General features: G+C 37.8%; 1 long non-coding RNA gene across 1 annotated transcript; it reads left to right on the forward strand.

Annotated features, from left to right (window-relative positions):
* Nucleotides 1-3,371: 3,371 nt before the first annotated feature.
* On the forward strand, nt 3,372-15,323 carry LOC118350465 (uncharacterized). The gene is made up of 3 exons (XR_004804317.2): nt 3,372-3,612; nt 13,560-13,646; nt 15,112-15,323. It is a non-coding gene; the product is annotated as an uncharacterized LOC118350465 (long non-coding RNA).
* The last annotated feature ends 4,740 nt before the right edge of the window (nt 15,324-20,063 follow it).

Genomic DNA, 20,063 nt, shown 5'->3' on the forward strand with positions numbered 1-20,063 from the left:
ACCTGGGGCCCAAACCCATAACCCCAAGACCATGACCTGAGCTGAAATCAAGAGTTAGATGCCCAATTGACTGAGCCACCCAGGTGCCCCTCATGGCCTATAGTCTTAAAGATTCAGATTTTATGCAGCTTAATCAGAGTTCTGGAAAGTTTTTTTTAAAAGGCATTATGTATATGGAGCCAAGAAATATTGCAGTGTTACTGAACCTCAGCATTGGGAAGCCTGGAAAAAAGGAAAAGCTGTTCATTCTAGTTCAATGGTTAGATCATAGACTTTGGAATTAACCAGACCTGGGCTCAAATCTGAGCTCAGTTACTTACTAGCTGTCTGTCCTTCTGCAAATGATCTTCTAAACTTCAGTTCCTTCATCAGCAAATATAAGGCCTATCAAATTTGTAGAGAAGATTAAATGAGATTATGTGTATAGAGCCCTTGGCTTGGTCCTTCCCACCAGTAAGGCTCAGCAAATATTAGTCATTATTTCAGTACTTTAATACATATCTTTTTACTCCTATTTCACTTGTGTCCCTGGCGGCTGGGGTTGATCTGGGCTTGATTTTAAAGTTACTGAATAATATTAGAGGTTCTAGGCTAAAATTCTTGTATATGATATCATAATTTCTGAAAAAACAGCTAATCTAGCTTATATCTAGTTATTTTACACCAAGATATACTTACTGTTGTCACTGAAAATTATGTCTAATATTTTTTCACATCTTATATTTGAGCAATTTTATTGCAATATAATTCAATATACTTTAATCATTCTCTTTCCTGGGCCAAGCACTGGCAATAGGAATTGGAAATAAGCCTTTAAGCTACTGAGAGCCCAGAAGAAACAATAAGGGGCAAACAACAGGAAAAAAATTGTCAAAAAATTAGAAGAAAAGTTATCCTATAAACTCAATTATTCAGAGATTAATAAGATGAAAGAGAAAAGATATGAAAAATAGTCCCAGAAATTTTTCTATATAGGTTATAATATTCACCAAAAATATAGGTTAAATTCCAGAAGAAAATACAGCAAATGGACAAAAAGCTAACATAAAAACCTACAGAAGCACTTTGACCTGAACCATGTAGATTTAGAATTTAGATTTTTAGATTTAAAACGTTTACAAAGTATGTGGTAAAATTCATGAACTGACTTAACTGGGTCAACATTTTGAATTTCAAAGGAAAAAAAAAAAAATCCCCAAGCCTCATGTGGAGAAATAAACAAAACCAGTTTCTTAGGAAAGGAAAACTTTCCAGTTATCATTGTCTTCATCCCTATGACAGTAAATTCCCAAATTCTGTACTCATCTCTACTGTTTTTAAGGTATAAAATCAATAGCAAGACTATTCTTGGGGATATGAGGATAAAGAAAGACAAGAAATCACTTATTCTTTATGATATTTTTAATTGAAAATACATACCAACTGGCCTAGAGGTTAATACAAAGAACAAAGTCAAAAAATACTTAGTAAACTTAATGCAAATATCAAAAGTCAGAGCATAAATAAATGATTATTAAACCATAATAGAAATAAGGGCAGTAAGTCAACAGAGTAGGGAGGAAGAAGAAATCAAAGTGCTAAGATTTTTATTTTATCCAGGGACATTAATAAACAGTTTTTAAAAGATATCAAATGTTGGGACGCTCGGGTGGCTCAGTCAGTTAAGCCTTAGCTCAGGTCATGATCCTGAGATCCTGGGATCCAACCTTGAGGTGTCATTGGGCTCTCTGCTCAGAGGGGAGCCTACTTCTCCCTCCCTCTCTGCCCCTCACCCCTGCTCCTGCTGTCTCTCTCTCTAGGGTGCTCTAATTCTCTAATTAATTAATTAATTAATTTTTCAAAAAATTAATAAAAGATATACGATATTAATACATGATGAACTAACATTCAAACCAAAGGAAAAATGGATTACTCAACTTCTGACTAGGACTACCAGCTAACCAAAGAGAGAAAACATAAAGTTAAATTACTGCAACATACAGCCACCAAAATGAATCCCAGATGGACTAAAGATTGAAATGCAAAAAATAAAATTATAATTATATTAGAATAAAATACAAGTGGCTATATGGTCTTAGGAGAGAGAAACTTTTCAATGCATGACATCAAAGACAAAAATATAATGAAAAGGCTGATAAGTATGACTATAAAAATCTTTTTTTTCTGTACTTAAAAGAAACTCCATGTAAAAAAACTGAAAGACAATAAACCAGGGGAAATTATTTGCAGAGTAAATGCCAGAGGTTAGTAGATTTAATATATGGAAATCTTATAAATCAGTAAGAAAATGACAAATATCTCAATTAAAACACACATGAACACATACAAAGGTTATACTTGAGCAATTGACAAAAGAAGAAATACAAACAGTCCATATAGAAAAAAAATTTCCAATCTGATAATATTCAAAAACAAGGTAAATAAAAGTACATTGATAGATTCAAAGTGAAAACAATAAATGAGGACATTTTAATGGTATTTATTTTTAAAACTCAGGACATAGAACACTCAGGAAATATGTGATTATTCTCCCCCCAACACCTTTTATTTCTCAAAATCTTTTTTTTTTCTTTTAAATATTTAATTTATTTATTCATGAGAGATGGAGAGAGGCAGAGAGACACAGGCAGAGGGAGAAGCAGGCTCCATGCAAGGAGCCCGATGTGAGACTGGATCCTGGAACTTCGGAATCGCGCCCTGAGCCAAAGGCAGACACTCAACCACTGAACCACTCAGGCATCCCAATTTCCCAAATCTTTTCTGAAAATAAGTGTCAGCTTGACACTTGACACTGTGGATATCAGAATATCGCTTCATTATTTCATTCTGCTATTAATAGTTGCCTCTGTTCTTTGCTTGGTTCTCCTTAACAGGCAAAACCTATAATCACTTTAGGTACTTTAAAATATGATTCACTGTTACTCCATTGAAATTAAAACTATAGACCCTTAAAACATCAATATAATTAGAAAAATAGTTTGTGGATATAAGTTACACCTTTACGATTAGTACCCTGACTTGACCAGTTTATTGCAAACCAAATTGGGCAATAGGTTTGTATCCTTTCCTTTAAAATTTTTTCATTTGGTAAAGACAACTCAAAATGTTTTGCATATATTTTAGTTCCCTTTTCAGGAAGAAGGGGTTAAAATGCCCATTCCAGACTCCACCGTGCCCCTGCAAGGCCTCAGGCCATGGTTGCAAAATTTGAAGAAATTTACCATCTCCAGTTTGGATTAATCTACGGCCAGATTAATTAATTCCTCCCTTGAAGGATCCCAGGAACTCCAGCCTAGCCTTGGCTCTTGGCCAATTGGAGCATACTGGGAAGACAGGGTCAGAACCAAGAAGTACTCTGTTGTAGGCTCAGAAAAGTAGGCTCAGGTATCCCTTGGATCGCTTGAAAGTGACTGGACTTCTCTAAGAATCCTATAAACCTAAGGCATCTGAATCTAGTGTGTGCAAGACCCACTTATTTGCAGATTTAATACTCAAAGGATTGGATGAATTCACAGTGCCTTTAGAAAGTGAAAGGAAAAGTTGAAGATCACTGAATATATTAGCTTTAGAATCAGCAAAGAGGAAAGAGAACACAGACTCTGTGGACAGCAGGTAAAAGTACATTATAACAAACCTGTGAATCTGACAAATAAGTTCATGAGAGGATAATTTTATGATGATGGATATATTGCTAGAAATGACGTTTAGTCCTATGGGTCTGGAGAGAAAAGGTAACCACTGTTACGAATAAGTTACAAATTAGGGAACCAGAGCATTGAAAGGAGAGATTTCACCTTCAGACAGCAATCCTATCTTATTTTTCCTAATGCCAGCCCCTAGATCTTTACTTTTTTGAGGGGGTTGGGGGTGAACTGTTTGGTTTTGGTGGATTCTTTGGGATTTATTATTGTTGTTGTTGTTTTTATTCTTTCCTTATGGGGATGGTTAGAGGTTAGAATGTTTGATGTGGTAAAAAGGAAAGAAATTTGAAAAGTTCTTACTACTTAATGGCAGGACATAAGATCTATCAAGCTGTATGTTGTAATAAGTTTTTCAGTCTTTCTCCTCAGTGCCAACTGCCAACAATTAGTTAACTTTATTATACAGACTGGTAGGCGCATGGGGGGAGACTAATAAAAATATTTGTTGAGTTTATTATGGAGAAAATGCTTCAGTTACTTTCCAAAAAGCAGTGCTATCATAGACTAATGTCTGTCAGGTCATATAAACAGCTTTATATAAAAATGTTTTCCTTTAAAGGGATGTATCGTCATGGAACTTTATCTGAAAAACCGTAGATTTATCAGGGAAGGACATAAGAATGTAAAGCTTGTGACTTATTGTCCAGAAGAAATCATTTAAAAGATGTCTTCAAAAGTATGTAAATAATATGGTTAGTTTCAATAGAATAAAGGAAAATGTACAAATCAACGATTTATAAGCATTTTTGTTTTTAATTACTTGAAACTATCTGAAGTTTAGAAGAAAAAGCAACTTTAAGACCTCGGCTAATTTTATTAAATGTTTATTCAGACTTATAAAACATCTTTTATAATAATACACGCACACAAACAGTCTGACAGCTGCTCTTGGGAACTGAAGAATGTAGAAACAACTCCTATAAGTCATTTACCAAATAGGATCAATTATCAATTTCCGATTTCTTTTCAGTTGGGTCTACTTTTTGTTCTTTTCTTTTTTTAACAGTACTGCTAACTCCCTAGGAATCCAAGGCAGCCATTTCAATGATGGAAAAAAACCAACAGTGACAAATCAATCACTCCCAGAAGGATTTTCTCATTGTCCCTCAGAGGTGTATTCCTTTACTTTAAGATGATAAACCCATTGTAGTGGACCATGCCTATCCATTGGTCTCACTCTGATGGTTATAATGTTTTTGACACAATAATTATTATTAACATGTTTTTATCTTTGAGGTACTAAGTCAATAAGGCAATGGCAACTAAACATAAAGCCCACTACTTTTTATTTAAAAAATCAAAGATAACAGTGTACTTTAATAGATACACTATTCCATCCATAGAAAGGAAGAATTTCTCTTTCCTGAGATTTTTGAGGCACTTTTCTTGTGGGTTAGCCACTAGAGGGCATCATGATGCTATACACTTAAAAAATACTTTGAATATTGATTACTCTTGAATTGATTACTCTCAAAACCCTGTTCTTCATGCTCACAATGGTCATTTAAATGGATAAAAGTGAAGTTGTAAAAATATAAACTCATCTATCTTCCATTAAATCTTGAGAACATCTGGCAGAACTGGAGACAGAGACTAAAGCTCTATATTACCAAATCCACTGGATTGTAATTGAAAGAATTCATCTCAGAGAAGAGTGGATATGACCAACAGAAAATGGAACAGTTTAACATGACTCTTTGAAGTAAATTAAAGTCTTAAAAATTCACTACCTGATTCACCATGTTTTCATCATAAACATTATAAGCTAAGAACCAACATTCAAATAATTGCTACTCGGGAGATAGTCATGCTCAAAGTTCAACTTGTATTTCTCAAATAAGGTGATTGCTACTTCTTCATATAAGACCTTAGGATGTCAGCCAATGGCTCATCTTTAACCTTCCAGTTTGGGAAAAAATGGTTAGGAGTTGTTAAACCTTGGGTTTGAATTCAGTTAATATCTGGCTTCCTTGATTTCTTTCACGTAAGTTTCATGAAAACATTTGGCTAAAGATTGTCAGGCTACATTACCCTTTTGTGATGCATGAATAGTCTTAACTTTAACATGGACTATCACAAATTATTTTACCTAATATGTAATTGTTTCTCAAGAAACATGGACGACACAGAGAATATCATCCTCAGTGGGGAAAAACTGAGGGCTTTTCCCCTACGGTCAGAAATGTAATAGGATGTCCACTATCACCACAGTTGTTCAACATTGTACAAGAAGTCCTAGCCTCAGCAATCAGACAACAAAAAAAGAAATAAAAGGTATCCAAATCAACAAAGAAGAAACCAAACTTTCACTCTTTGCAGATGACATGATACTCTTGTAGAAAGCCCAAAAGACTCCACCCAAAAATTGCTAAAACTGATAGAGGAATTCAGCAATGTTGCGGGATATAAAATCAATGCACTGCAGAAGTCAGTTGCATTTCTATACACTAACAATGAGGCAGAAGAAAGAGAAACCAAAGAATCAATCCCATTTACAATTGCACCAAAAACTGAAGATACCCAAGAATAAACCTAACCAAAGAGGTAAAAAAGATCTATACTTTGAAAACTATGGAACACTTATGCAAGAAAGTGAGGAAGACAAAGACATGGAAAAACATTCCATGTTCATGGACTGGGAGAACAAATATTGTTAGAATGTCTATACTACCCAAAAAAATCTACACATTTAATGCAATCTCTATCAAAATACCACCATCATTTTTCATAGGGCTGGAACAAACAGTCCTAAAATGTATATGGAACCAGAAAAGACCCTGAAAAGCCAAAATAATGTTGAAAAAGAAAACCAAAGCTGGGGACATCACAATTCCAGACTTCAAGCTCTATTACAAAGCTGTAATCATCAAGACAGTATGGTACCGGCACAAACATGGACACAGAATAGAGAACCCAAAAATGGACCCTCAACTCTATGGTCAACTTATCTTTGACAAAACAGGAAAGAATATCCAGGGTAAAAAAAGACAGTGTCTTCAGCAAATGGTGTTGGGAAAATTGGACAGCCACATGCAAAAAGAATGAAACCGGACTACTTGCTTCTACCATACACAAAAATTTAAAAATGGATGAAAGACTTAAATGTGAGACAAGAACCCATCAAAATCAAGAGAACACAGGCAGTAACCTCTTTGACCTTAGCCACAGCAACTTCTACTAGATACATCTTCAAAGGCAAGGGAAACAAAGGCAAAAATGTACTATTGGGACCTCATCAAGATAAAAAGCGTTTGCACAGCAAAGGAAACAGTCAACAAAACTAAAAGGCAACCTACAGAATGGGAGAAGATATTTGCAAATGTCTTATCAGATATATGGCTGGTATCTAAAATCTATAAGGAACCAACCAAACTCAATACCCCCAAAACAAAAAATCCAGTCAAGAAATGGGTAGAAGACCTGAACAGACATTTCTCCAAAGAAGACAGGCCAACAGACAAATGAAAAAGATCCTCCACATCACTCAGCATCAGGGAAATACAAATCAAAATACAATAGGATACCATCTCATACATGGCTAAAATGAACAGGTCAGGAAACAACAGATGTTGGTGAGGATTCAGAGAAAGGGGAACCCTCTTACACAGTTGGTGGGAATGCAAACTGGTGCAGCCACTCTGGAAGATAATATGGAGGTTCCTTAAAAGTTAAAAATTAGAGCTACCCTATGACCTAGCAATTGCACTACTAGGTATTTATCCAAAGGATACAAAAATAGTGATTTGAAGGGGCACATGCACCCCAATGTTTATAGCAGCAATGTCCACAATAGCCAAACATGGGAAGAGCCCAGATGTCCATGAACAGATGAACGGATAAAGAAGATGTGTTTTATGTGTGTGTGTGTGTGAGTGAGTGTGTGTGAAGAGAGAGAGAAAATGAATATTAACCATCAAAAAGAATGAAATCTTGCTATTTGAAATGACCTGGATGGAACTAGAGGGTATTATGCTAAGTAAAATAAGTCAATCAGAAAAAGACAGCTATCATATAATTTCACTCATATATGAAATTTAAGAAACAAAACAGGGCAGCCCAAGTGGCTCAGCGGTTTAGTGCCACCTTCAGCCCAGGGTGTGATCCTGGAGACCCTGGATAGAGTCTCATGTCGGGCTCCCTGAGTGGAGCCTGCTTCTCCCTCTGCCTGTGTCTCTGCCTCTCTCTCTCTGTCTCTCATGAATAAAAAATATCTTTAAAAAAAAAAGAAAGAAAGAAACCAACAAACAAAACAGATGAACGTGGGGGAAGGAAAGGAAAAATGAAACACGATGAAAATTGAGAGGAAGGCAAACCATAAGAGATGCTGAACTCTAGAAAACAAACTCGGGGTTGCTGGAGGGGAGTTGGGTAGAGGGATGGAGTAATTAAGTGATGGGCATTAAGGAGGCACTTGATGTAATGAGCACTGGGTTGTTATACGCCAACTAATGAGTTATTAAATTCTACCTCTGAAAACAAGAAAAAAAAGGAAAAAACATGGGTTGATGCTGCTTTAACTATGTTTTGTTTATATCGTTAATTAATAAGCTTCATATTTTAGAGGAGTTTTAGATTCACGACAAACTGAGTAGAAAATACAGAGAGTTCTCATATAGGCCAGATGATCTCCCACACACGTACAACCTTCCCAGCTGGTAACATCCGATATGACGATAGTACATTTGTTATACCTGATGAACCCATACTGATGTATCATTAATGCCCAAAGTCCATAGTTTACATAATGGTCACTCTTAGTGAAACGATGGGTTTGATAAATGTTTAATAACGTGTATTCACCACTGTAGAACCATACAGAAAAGTTTCACTGTTCTAAAAATTCCTTTGTGCTTTGCTTATTCATCCCTCCTCTGTAACTCCTAACCCCTAACCCCTGGCAACCACTGATCTTTTTACATATTTGAACTTTTGCCCTTTCCAGGATGTCACATATTTGGAATGATAAGGTATGCAGTCTTTTTGGATTGTTTTCTTTCACTTAGTAATATGCATTTAAGTTTCCTCCATGTCCTTTCATGGCTCCGTAGCTCATTTCTCTTTAGTGCTGAATAATATTCCATTGCCTGGATGCACTACAATTTATCTATCCATTCACATTCTAAAGGACAAGTTAGTTGCTTCTAAATTTTGTCAGTTATGAATAAAGCTGCTATAAACATTTGTATGCAGGTGTTTGTGTAGACATAAGTATTCAACTCATTTGGGTATTTTGTTTGTAGCCAGTCTGAGCTCTTTGAGCAACGCTTCCTTTGAGGAGCTAATGCTTGGCCATTTTGGTTCTGTTGACTCCTAGAAAGCCATGTGCTGTCAGGGCTGGAAGAGAATTTGGTTCACTAATCACTCATTTTATATTTTAGGAAATTGAAGCACACACATGTGAATTCCTTGTTAGCCTATTCTTTTTCAATACAAATATTCCTGGGTTCTGTCTTTTTGTTTGTTTCATTTTGAGATGTTTTTAAAATACAGCCACATTATGGGGTACCTGGGTGCCTTAGTCAGTTAAGCGTCTGACTCTTGGTTTCGGCTCAGGTCATCATTTCTGAGTCGTGAGGTCAAGCCTTGCACTGGGCTCTGTGCAAGGAACCTTAAGATTCTCTTCCTCTCCCTCTGCCCCTACTTGTGCACTCTCTGTTTAAAATAAGTAAAATCTAAAAAAAATAAAATAAAATAAAATACAGCCACATTACTTTTTAAATGACTAGTAAACCTTCAAGATCTCTTGTCTGTTGGGTTCCATTTCAGATTTTACCATTACCTTCTTCAGGAAAAAAAAATGCAAACATGAAAAAAAATACAGCAAATAATTTTTAAAATGCAAAGCTTGTAATGGGAACGGGCATGGAAAATAAACACTGTTTTAATGGTAAGAGTTTTGGTTAAAAGGTTGTTCCAAGTTGGTGGTTCCACTTCAATGCTGCTGAAGACACTCTTATTAACTGTTCAATTGGCCACCAGCCTCCCCTTCCCCAAACAACCCTCAAAGCAGGGTACTGGTCTCAGTCGGGAACACCAGCCAGAGTAGTATAACTAGATGCTAAGTGAGAACCATCCCCCTGTTACCTCCCTTTCAACTGAGGTCCCAAAGCCTTTCAACTGAGGTCATAGGTGACAATTATCCCCACCTTCTAAAGAGAGATATTAAACTAGCTCTACAGCGCCTGCCATGGAAGTAGCCCTTATCATAATCAGAAATATATGACAGGGAGGCTTTCTTTGAAGGGCATTGTTGGAGGAGAGTATGGTGTTTCCCTTAATTCAAGATGAACGAAAAGGGCCTTTACAAGGACTGTTTATATAGAGTGTGGGTCTTGTCAGGAAAGGATGCTGACATCTTATCCAACTCACACACTTCCTAACCCTTTCTCATACATTCTTTAAACAGAGATCCAGGACAGAGCCTAGTTGTTTGCAGAGTTCTTGGGAAAATTTGGCCTGCATTTCCTGCAATACAAGACTGGTATCCATTCTTACCTGGAAAAGTCTAAATAATAGAAAGTCTGTGTAGGTGCCCTGTCACTTGGAGAAGCTGGGCTGGCATGGCAAGCAGTCAGCCAGAGGACAATCCCCTGCTCTAGGAAAGGTAATGTTGGAGTTTTTCTGGGGAAGAGAACAGTGGTCTCATCAAAAACCCACAAAAGCATCTGCATCAGTCAATACAAATGCTTGCAAAATCTTAGAACTGAAGAAGGAAACCTCCTGGAGTGATGTGTATAGATGGATACAGAACTGACCCACTAAGGGAGCTAGCATTTCTGAGCCCATCACTTAAGCTAGAAGTGAAAGCCACATCCATTGCTACTTTTCTGCATACAAGAATGTGGAGATAGGCACAGAAACACTACTGCAGGAAAGCTTCATGTTTCCACCATCTTCCTTGTTAGAAACCATAGCCCCAAACCTCAGAAAGATGATCCCCACCTCATTCCTGCCTTCCATATCCAAGAAGTAAATTCAATTGATAAAAATGAATTCACATCAAGAAATGTACCTGCAAAAAAAGTCTGGAAAGTATAGTTTTCATGTTCCAACCCCTTGTACTAGAAGCGATGTAGGAGGAGGCTGATGGGCCCATCCAGAATACCCAAGACAGTACCCTATGAGAGAAAGAATCCATAATTGGGCTCCTGTTATATGGAGAGGCTCACTGACAGATTGCAACACAGCAATGGCCAAGTAAGATATTTTTTTCTCTTTACCTCACCTTATATTCTTCTCTCTCTTCTCTAGCCTAGAGGAGCCAGGAACAGAAAATACCTGGGAATAGTAGGAAAGGTGAAGAAATAGTAAAGAATCTACATGTATTTCTTGCATGTTTCATAGACTGGATTGAGCCTGGTGGTGTGGAAAGGGAAAAGATTTGAATTGGTATGAAGTTAGAGTTTTAGGGGCAACTGGGTGGTTCAGTAGTTGAGCATCTGCCTTCAGCTCAAGTCATGATCCCGGGGTCCTAAGACCAAGCCCCACAACAGGCTCCCTATGGGGAGCCTACTTCTCCCACTGCCTATGTCTCTGCCTCTCTCTGTATCTCTCATGAATAAATAAAATCTTTAAAAAAAAAAAGAAATTAGAGTTTTAACATTAGACAAAGTCTAAATTTTTCACTGCTGAAAGCATGACTGTTCATTAATATCAGAAGGTGAAGGTGACATTTAGTATGTTTACCAGCTAGGACAGAATGCGCATTGACCAATCAGGATGCACACTGGCCATAAGTAACTGGTATAACTCTATTAGGCACTGTTCAGGCTGGACATTGACCCTGCCTGAAGTGCCCTGAACTGGAGAGGGATCTTCCAAAGATACTGTTTAGGAAAAGAAAAAAAAAAAAGAAAATCTATAGACCAGATGTAAAAGTTAGGTGTGAGGAACATACAGTGTTGTTTCCTACTTGTACAGTACCATACTCAGCCAATTTGATCAACTAGTTGCAATAGACTTTTCACTCAGTTTAATCCCATTGATCACTTTAATGTCCTGTGGTAGTCATTCATGGGTGGATTAACAAAGTACCAGATTTTCCTTCTTGATTCTGAGTTTAAAGAACTGGGTCAATGTATGTTCCCTGGACTCATTTGCCATGTAACTCATTTCTCTTTTAGTCCTTCCAAATAAACAATCCATTCAACGGGGAGCTTGTCTGGCTATCTCCTAGAGCTATGACTCAAGAGTCAGATTCCAGCTATTCCAGATAGCTGGAATCTATCACAGGGGAGTGGTGAATGATTATAAGAACAGAGTATATAGATACCTGAGATTTCAATATCTGCAACTTTCACGGGCCTCAGACACATTTTCCCAGAGGTATAACAACTCATCCTTATAACCATTCTTCGAAGCCTGGAATTTTAATTTCATGATCCCTCTGTAGAATATCACTAAAAACCATTCCTTTTGAAACATTTGGGACTTTTTTTTTTTTTTTTTGGCTAGTATGTAATACATTTAATTTTTGAGTTAGGGTCATGTGGTCGTAATATATTAAAAAGCAATAAACACTCAAACACTTCAAATTGATTAAACAAAGTAATGAAGTTTGGTTTAGAAGATGCCAAATCCCATTTGTCATTTTAAACCTTCACTGAATTAAGGGATATTATCTCAGTAAACACTGGACTTGGGAGTTCTCCCCGTGGCTGTATTATTTCCATACGACCAGATCCTAGTGACTTTTAATAGATGCTCATGAATAATGGGTCACTTTGCAAAGTTAGTATATACTGTGGTATCACTGGTTCACATTGACTCCATTCTCCAAGGACAGTGATGCATCCACCATCTATATTGCAGGGGTCCTTGTACAGTGTCACAATGACTAATGTCCAGTTGTTGCCATTTTCTAGTTATTGTTATCATAGGGTAAGAAGGGAGAGGGACAATGCTCATTTGTTATGGATTGCTGAAAGCACCTGGTTTTGATGTAGATTTCAAATAAATCTTCCAAAATCCGTTTCTAGAAAATTCTGCAGAATTCTGTTTAGCGATGTGCTCCCTCTACCTGACCTTCCCCCAAAACATTCTGCTCATTGTAAAGTCAAACTTATATTTTACCCTTCTTATTTTTGTCTAAAGTTGTTCTGTGTCTTGAATCACAAAACCAAAGACTTAGTTGTTTCTTTTGTCATTGTGTTGGCTTTCTCCCAAATTCTGACCCCATTTTTTTAGTTTATTTTATTAAGCAGAATGGGTACACTAGCAAACATTGCCTTTCACGCAGAATATCCTAAAAAAAAAAAAATCAGTGGGATCAGCCACCAATATTCAAGATTAATGAGACAATAACCAAGATCCATCTTCAAGTTGATACAAGTTAAATTATGATTCGAATATTGAAAAAAATCCATCCTCATTCTTACTCAGTGTAAACCTGGGTTTCCTGATTTAGACCTGAAACTACACGTGAAATTATATTCAGCAAACACCATGACTGTGGTAGCTCCAAACATCATGGTCATCTGAACTAGCTCATGCATAATTATGTCCCATCACAGGGTTTTTTAGCTCTTAATTCTTGCCTTGTGCTCATCATCAGAACACACAAACTTCTATTGTTCCATTTCTTCTAAGTAGAAATAAAAGACTCAGGTGTGGAGACCAACAAAGAGATTTTTGTCCCAGAAATGGTAAGGTTCCTGCCTGAGGCAAGATGTTTGAAATGTGGCATATAAAACTTCTCTTTCTGTTCCCAAATAGGCTTCATATGCCAGTGAAGATGGAAGTGGGGCACTGTTAAAATTAAAGACAGTTTTGCCTTTCAACACAACAGATGAGGAGCTGACTCATCCCGGACACCCTAACCAGTCTCTCTCTTTCCTTCTCTTTCTCTCTCTCCCCCAGAAAACCTGGCTTTGAGATGGATTTTCCATGGTGAGAGTTACAGAGCTGCACCCAGGGCTTGTCATGGCTCCTCTGGTCCCATGATAGGTAGGTGGACTAGAGATCAGAGAGCTCTAAAGAGATGAGAATAGCAATAAAACTGACTCAAGTTGGGATGACGCCAACAGATGAAGGCCACAGCAGCATGACAGTTGGGTTTAAGATCCATGATGCCACTATGGGAAATCTGCAGTCTGAGTGTTGCCCAGACCCTGGATCCATCCCAGGGCAATGCCCAGAAATTGGGTCTTTATTCCTCCGTGCGTGCAGCATCGTTTGTGAAAGCTCTGCCCACAAAGTCATCAGATGGTAACAATTTTCAGTCACTTCCAACACGAGATGGTTTTGAACTTTAATATGCAACCTAATTATGACTGCAAACACTTTGTTAAGCAAACAAACTTCAAACCCTTTTTTTAAAAAAACAGCTCTTCTTTGGTCACTTTGTCTTGTACAAAGGCTTTAAAAATAAAACTATGTGGGGAACTAGAGAATCCAAGGATGGAAAAAAAAAAAAAAACAGTGCAAAATTAAATGACTTGAATGTAATCACCACTTGAGTACTGAGTATCAGAAGGTTTTCTTTCAAGCCAAAATTGAGAAAAATCACCATCTTATATCCCATTTCCTCTCTTTAAACCATTTGACTTCTACCCCAGAATAACAGATATTTTTTAAAGAAGATACAGAAAATAGACTTTTTTTTAATTTGATACCAAATTTCCCTAAGCTTACTAACCTCTTCTTTTCTGATTCGGAAATATCTTGGGTGCTGGAGGTTTCTTCTCTCCCCTCTCTCCCTACTCCCTTTTGGGTTTTCTCACAGTAGCTTTTCTTTTTGCCTTTATTAGTCATTTTTCAAGAACTAGGGTCATTATAACGCGAAGAGAAATGCATGAGTATCCCCTCTCAGGACAAAACCAGGGAATGTGGGAGATTGACAGTATGAGAGGATGGTGGGAGTGGTGGACCCTGAAAAAACCCACCTAAGGACACTGCAGCCTTTGCATCTCTGGATTATATAGCCATCTGCTCTCCTCCTGTCTTTATGCCACAATTCACACCTCCCCCCCTCCCCCCCAGTTATTTTGCTGCTGTTTTATCCCTTCTCCTACAGGAGGACCAAGAAACCCATAAGCTTCTCAAGCATTTTCTTCATTCTGCTTCAGAGAGAGGTTGAGGTATAGAAGCTAGATCGGATTCTTACCTGTCTCATTCAGTAAGCTTAAGAAAGAAAAAAGAATCACCTGAGTTATCACCTAAAATTCATTTTTCTGTGAACAGCCCTTCTCTCCCTGGTTTTCATGCCCAAAAAAAGAAATTGCTTCATCCCTTTGTGAAAATGGGAAAAGACTGAAGCCAAATATTGCCAATAATCATGCATATAAGACAACCCCTCTCTCCTAGGAAAGCCCATCTGTGCTTAGCATGTTTAACTCCAATTTTGTGACACACTTTTTGTTGCCTACTAAACTGCTATTTCTCCCTGTGCCTTCCTTCTTCCCCCTAACAGTGAGATGCAAAATATGCTGGGAACTCATGCAAAGTGTTCCTTACTGATGACAAGAGACACACGAGAGGAAACAAGATTCCTCTGGATCTTGCTGTCTGCATTTGAGCGTGGGCACAATGGCAGCTATCTTGGGGCCATGAGAAAATTCAGCCAAAAGACAAGTCAATGCCTTACAGGGGGGAGATGGAGAGAAACTGAGACCTTGATAATATCATCTAAACACCAAATTAAAGAAATCTAGAACCATCAAACTTCCAAATACTTTGTAATGTGGGATACAGATGTTTCTTACAGCTACATTATTTTTGGTTGAGTTTTTAAAATTTATAACCAAAAGCATTCTGACATTGATAGTTGGACTATACCTTTGAAAACAGAGAAACATACAAAATCATTTCCCTATAAAGTCTATCGCCAAATACTCTCATTTTAAGTTTTGGGTTTTTTTAAAATATTTTATTTATTTATTTGAGACAGGGCACAAGCAGGGGGCAGAGGGAGAAGCCAGCTCCGCTCTTTTGTCTCTCTTTAAGAAGAGTGTTATTCTCTCTTGCTCACCATCATTCTTTATCCTCCATATGGTTACACTAAAATCTGCTTAGGGAATTTGGCTTTATCTAATGATTCCAAAGGTATACACATTGAGGGGTGGGGGAACCATCTCAGCTTGGGAAAAACCTTAGAAAATGAACACATCATTTCAGATGAATAGATTAAAAAGATGTCGTATATGTATATACAGTAGAATATTACTCAGCCATCAAAAAAAAAATGAAATCTCACCATTTGCGATGACCCAGATGGCACTACAGGGTATTTTTTTTAAGATTTTATTTATTAAAAAAAAAAGATTGTATTTATTCATGAGAGACACAGAGAGAGAGGCAGAGACACAGGCAGAGGGAGAAGCAAGCTCCCTGCAGGAAGCCCGATGTGGGACTTGATCTTGGGATCCCAGGATCACACCCTGAGCCAAAGGCAGATGCTCTACTGCTGAGCCACCCGGGCATCCTGGCACTACAGGGTATTATGCTAAGTGAAATAAGTCAATCAGAGAAAGATAATTATATGATACCACTCATATGTGGAATTTAAGAAACAAAACAGAAGATCATAGGGGAAAGATAGGAAAAATAAAATGAGACGAAATCAGAGAGGGAGATAAACCATAAGAGACTCTTACTCTAGGAAACAAACTGAGGGTTGCTGGAGGGAAGGAGGGTGAGGTGATGGGCATTAAGGAGGACACGTGATGTATTGAACACTGGGTGTTATATGCAACCCATGCATCACTGAACTCTACCTCTGAAACTAATAATACACTATATGTTAATTAATTGAATTTGAATAAAATAAAATTTAAAAAAACAACAACAAAAAATAAATAAAAATAAACATTGATAGTGCCCAAAGAAGAATGTGTTTTCCATTCTGAAAAAAAATTACTATGTGTTTGGTTTGGTTTGGTTTGGTTTGGTTTGGAGAATATTAGTTGAGTATTTGGAACTGTGTTTTAAGGTTTAATGAAGAGATTTATCTTGGCTCTTAATGTTGAATGAAATGGCTGGTAGTTGGTAGAGTCAGAGAGTACAGGGTACATTCATAGAAATGACTACTTGAAGGGCCATAAAACTAATTAAAGCCAAATTTGAGAAAAAGAAGAAGATATACTGGCAACAGTATTCAGAATGTGCATTGCCAATTCTGCTTTGTTATATTATTCAAAAGGACTCCTTCGTATGGGAAAATATAATTGATCTAGACAAACAAAAGACAGATTAACATATACTTAAATCCTAGGCTCCAAAAGAAGTCAAGATACAGAGTCAAAAAGAAATTCAATAAGCTCTACCTTTTATTTCTGTTTCCCAGTTGGTTTTCACACAATTTTTGCATGTGGGTGAAACTCAACAATTCTTGACCATGACCTCAGAGATTGAGGATGCAATTAGGAGGTAGGGGCAAACGGAATGTAAAAAAAGGGGGGGGGGGGGTAAAGCAGAGCCCTTAAATAGTCCAAGTAGATCTGTCTAGCTGAAATAGAGCTAAGACAATTCAGAGATTGCATTTCAAACACAGCCGAAGTTAGTATGCAAGCAGCACTTGAATCCAAGCTCTTCTTATTCAACAAGGGTTATTTATAGGATCTGAATAGTTCTAGAAAAAGATGCTGATTATTCATGCTACTTTGGCCCAAGCTCTTATTTACTCTTTCACTCTATCAAATATTTATTAAGAATCTTCTATGTAGCAAACATTGGTGCTGTGAGAACAAGAGGAGTTTCCTGGCCTCATGGAGACTATCATAAACAATTACTTAAATCATCATTTGATTAAAGTTTTGATTAATGCTTAAAGGAAACTGTAGTGTGCTTTGAGAGTTTACTAAAGGGACCCCTAACTGGAGCAGAGGTTCAGGGAAAGTGCCTGCAGACTTGAGATTACTACTAAAGTAAAAAGACAAAGAAAGATTAACTACTAGGTGAAGAAATACTACAAAGATTTCCCAGCAGGAGACACGGAATGATGAGTAGGGCTGGAGGGGTCCTGGAGCCCAGCACAGAGGGAAATAAAGTCAGAGCGTGACTGCTGGCGTGGCTGACAGGTGGGCAGGGACCATATAAGTAGGAGTAATGTTCTAAATATTCAGCAACTTGAAAAGGCACAGACCTGGCCGGTCAGAAGGGAGACTGGCTGTCAACTACCTGTGTGGTGGAACCAGCGTAACTGGTGGACTGTAAGCCCAACACAAAAGGCCTCGTGGAACAAGATAGGGGTTTTAAACTTGATGCTCTAGCCAGAAGAAGGCATTACAGAGTTCTCAACAAGGAACTTCCAGGATCAAATATGAATTGTTAACGTTTTCTAGGTAGAAAAGTCTGCAGAGAATGAATTCAGTTGACCCAGAAGTATGCACTACACAGATGCACAGAGTGGTGTGAGGGGGCACTGAGATGAACAGAGACCAGCCGTTGTCCCCAGGAAGCTTTCAACTGACGGTCAACACCACTCCGATATTAATTACTCAACGGTCAGCTCTGATTAGGTAGAAAGTTCTAGAAGCTCTTCAGAGCAATAGGTGGAAACAGAAATACAGTCTCTGCCTGAAATCCATTATCTCTTTATGTGCTAGATGAGAATCCCATCCTAGTAGCTCAATATTACAAAGGGAAAATCTATTATTATTATTATTATTATTATTATTATTATTATTATTATTACAGAAGGCCATTAAAGTCTCTCTGAGGGCTTTGTTTCCCAGTGGGCCAGCACCGGCACTCACACCTCTGTCTCCGTGTAACAGCAAGAGATTGCCCTAATCTAAAGACCATCATCTCTCCACCAGTTCGGGTATTGCCAGACACAGAGAAGATAAGATCTGCCCAAATCACGTGGCTGTAGGTGCCATAATGTGTGTCGGCTGAGAGAGCAGGTTAGGGGAAGTCCTCCCAAAATGTCCCTATAAAGTCAAAGTGGTTTCATCTTTTCATAAGCCATGTGAGACCCCTCCTTCTTATTTTCCTCCAGATACATTGTTAGCAAAGCTATAAAAATTAGTATAGACCCCTAAATGGGGGTGGGAGAGAGTAGTAAAACTAATATTAAAAAAAAAAAAACAGACCAAAGTCAAATGTTAATTTTTAAATCTTCATTTGATGTATTTCAAAGGCAAATTAGTAACAAACTAAATACCTACAGAAATGGAAACTTTGTTGTAACATATTCAGAAAATATAAAAATATACAGAGCATAGACAAAGAGAGAGGCCTCTTTCCTTCCTTCTTATCTTATCTGGCAGGGGGGCCAGTAAAATACATATACATTGATATCTGTCTATATTTATCAATATATACACAGAGTTTTCTTTCTTTCAAAAAATGAGGCCATTCCAACATGCAGTGTGACATATTGTTCTCATCGTTTAATATATCCTAAACATTTTTAAGTATTCTGTATCGCAGCATCTCATTCTTTTTAACAACCTTATTGTAGTTCATAGTATGGATTTGCCATCATTTTGTTGCATGTTCCCTTATTCCTGGGCACTTTACAGTATTTCCAATTTGTGTGTGTGTGTGTGTGTGTGTGCCTTTGAGGTAATGTTGTAATAGCATCCTTATTATAGTGTTTGTCTGTTTATAAAATAAAATTCCTAGAAATGGGACTGTAAGATAGGGAGCTCACATTTTTATTTCAAAAGAAAATTTCGCACTGCCCTCTGAAAAAGGGTTGTGCTGATTTACATTCCCAATGAAATCATTTTAAACAAGAGTAGGGGGAAGAAATGACCCCATATTTTTAGTACTACTGACACTTACTCACATCATGCTAAGAGCTTTTGGGATACATTATCCCTGGGGTCACTCCCCTCCCAGGAAGTGTGAGTAGAACAGAAATCCCATGGTCGTGTTTTTCTGCTGAGACTTCTGAGACTGGATACACCGGGCCCTTTGCACACAGCCATGCCAGCAACCACCAGCCTAGGTGAGAAGGCCGTGGTGGACTGTGATGTCAGGCTGTCCGAGTTCCAACTTTGGTTTTATTTTACAGTGGCGTGGCATGGGCTGCACTTCTCTGTGAGGGTTAAGTTTATGTGTCAAGCTGGCGAGGCCATAGTGCCCATGTGTTGGGTCAAACACGAGTCTAGATATTGCTGTGAAGGCATTTTTTTTTTTAGATGCGATTAACATTATATCAGTAGACTTTGATTAAAGCAGATTCCCTACCCAGTATGGGGAGTCCTCATCCAATCAGTTGAAGACCTCAATAGAGGGACGCCTGGGTGGCTTAGTGGTTGAGCATCTGCCTTTGGCTCAGGGCGTGATCCTGGGGTCCCAAGATTGAGTCCCACATCGGGCTCCCTGCATAGAGCCTGCTTCTCCCTCTGCCTGTGTCTCTGCCTCTCTCTGTGTATCTCTCATGAATGGATAAATTAAGTCTTTAAAAAAAAA

The sequence above is a fragment of the Canis lupus genome, chromosome 12 (assembly GCF_003254725.2).
Source record: "Canis lupus dingo isolate Sandy chromosome 12, ASM325472v2, whole genome shotgun sequence".
In the NCBI taxonomy this organism is placed as follows: domain Eukaryota; kingdom Metazoa; phylum Chordata; class Mammalia; order Carnivora; family Canidae; genus Canis; species Canis lupus.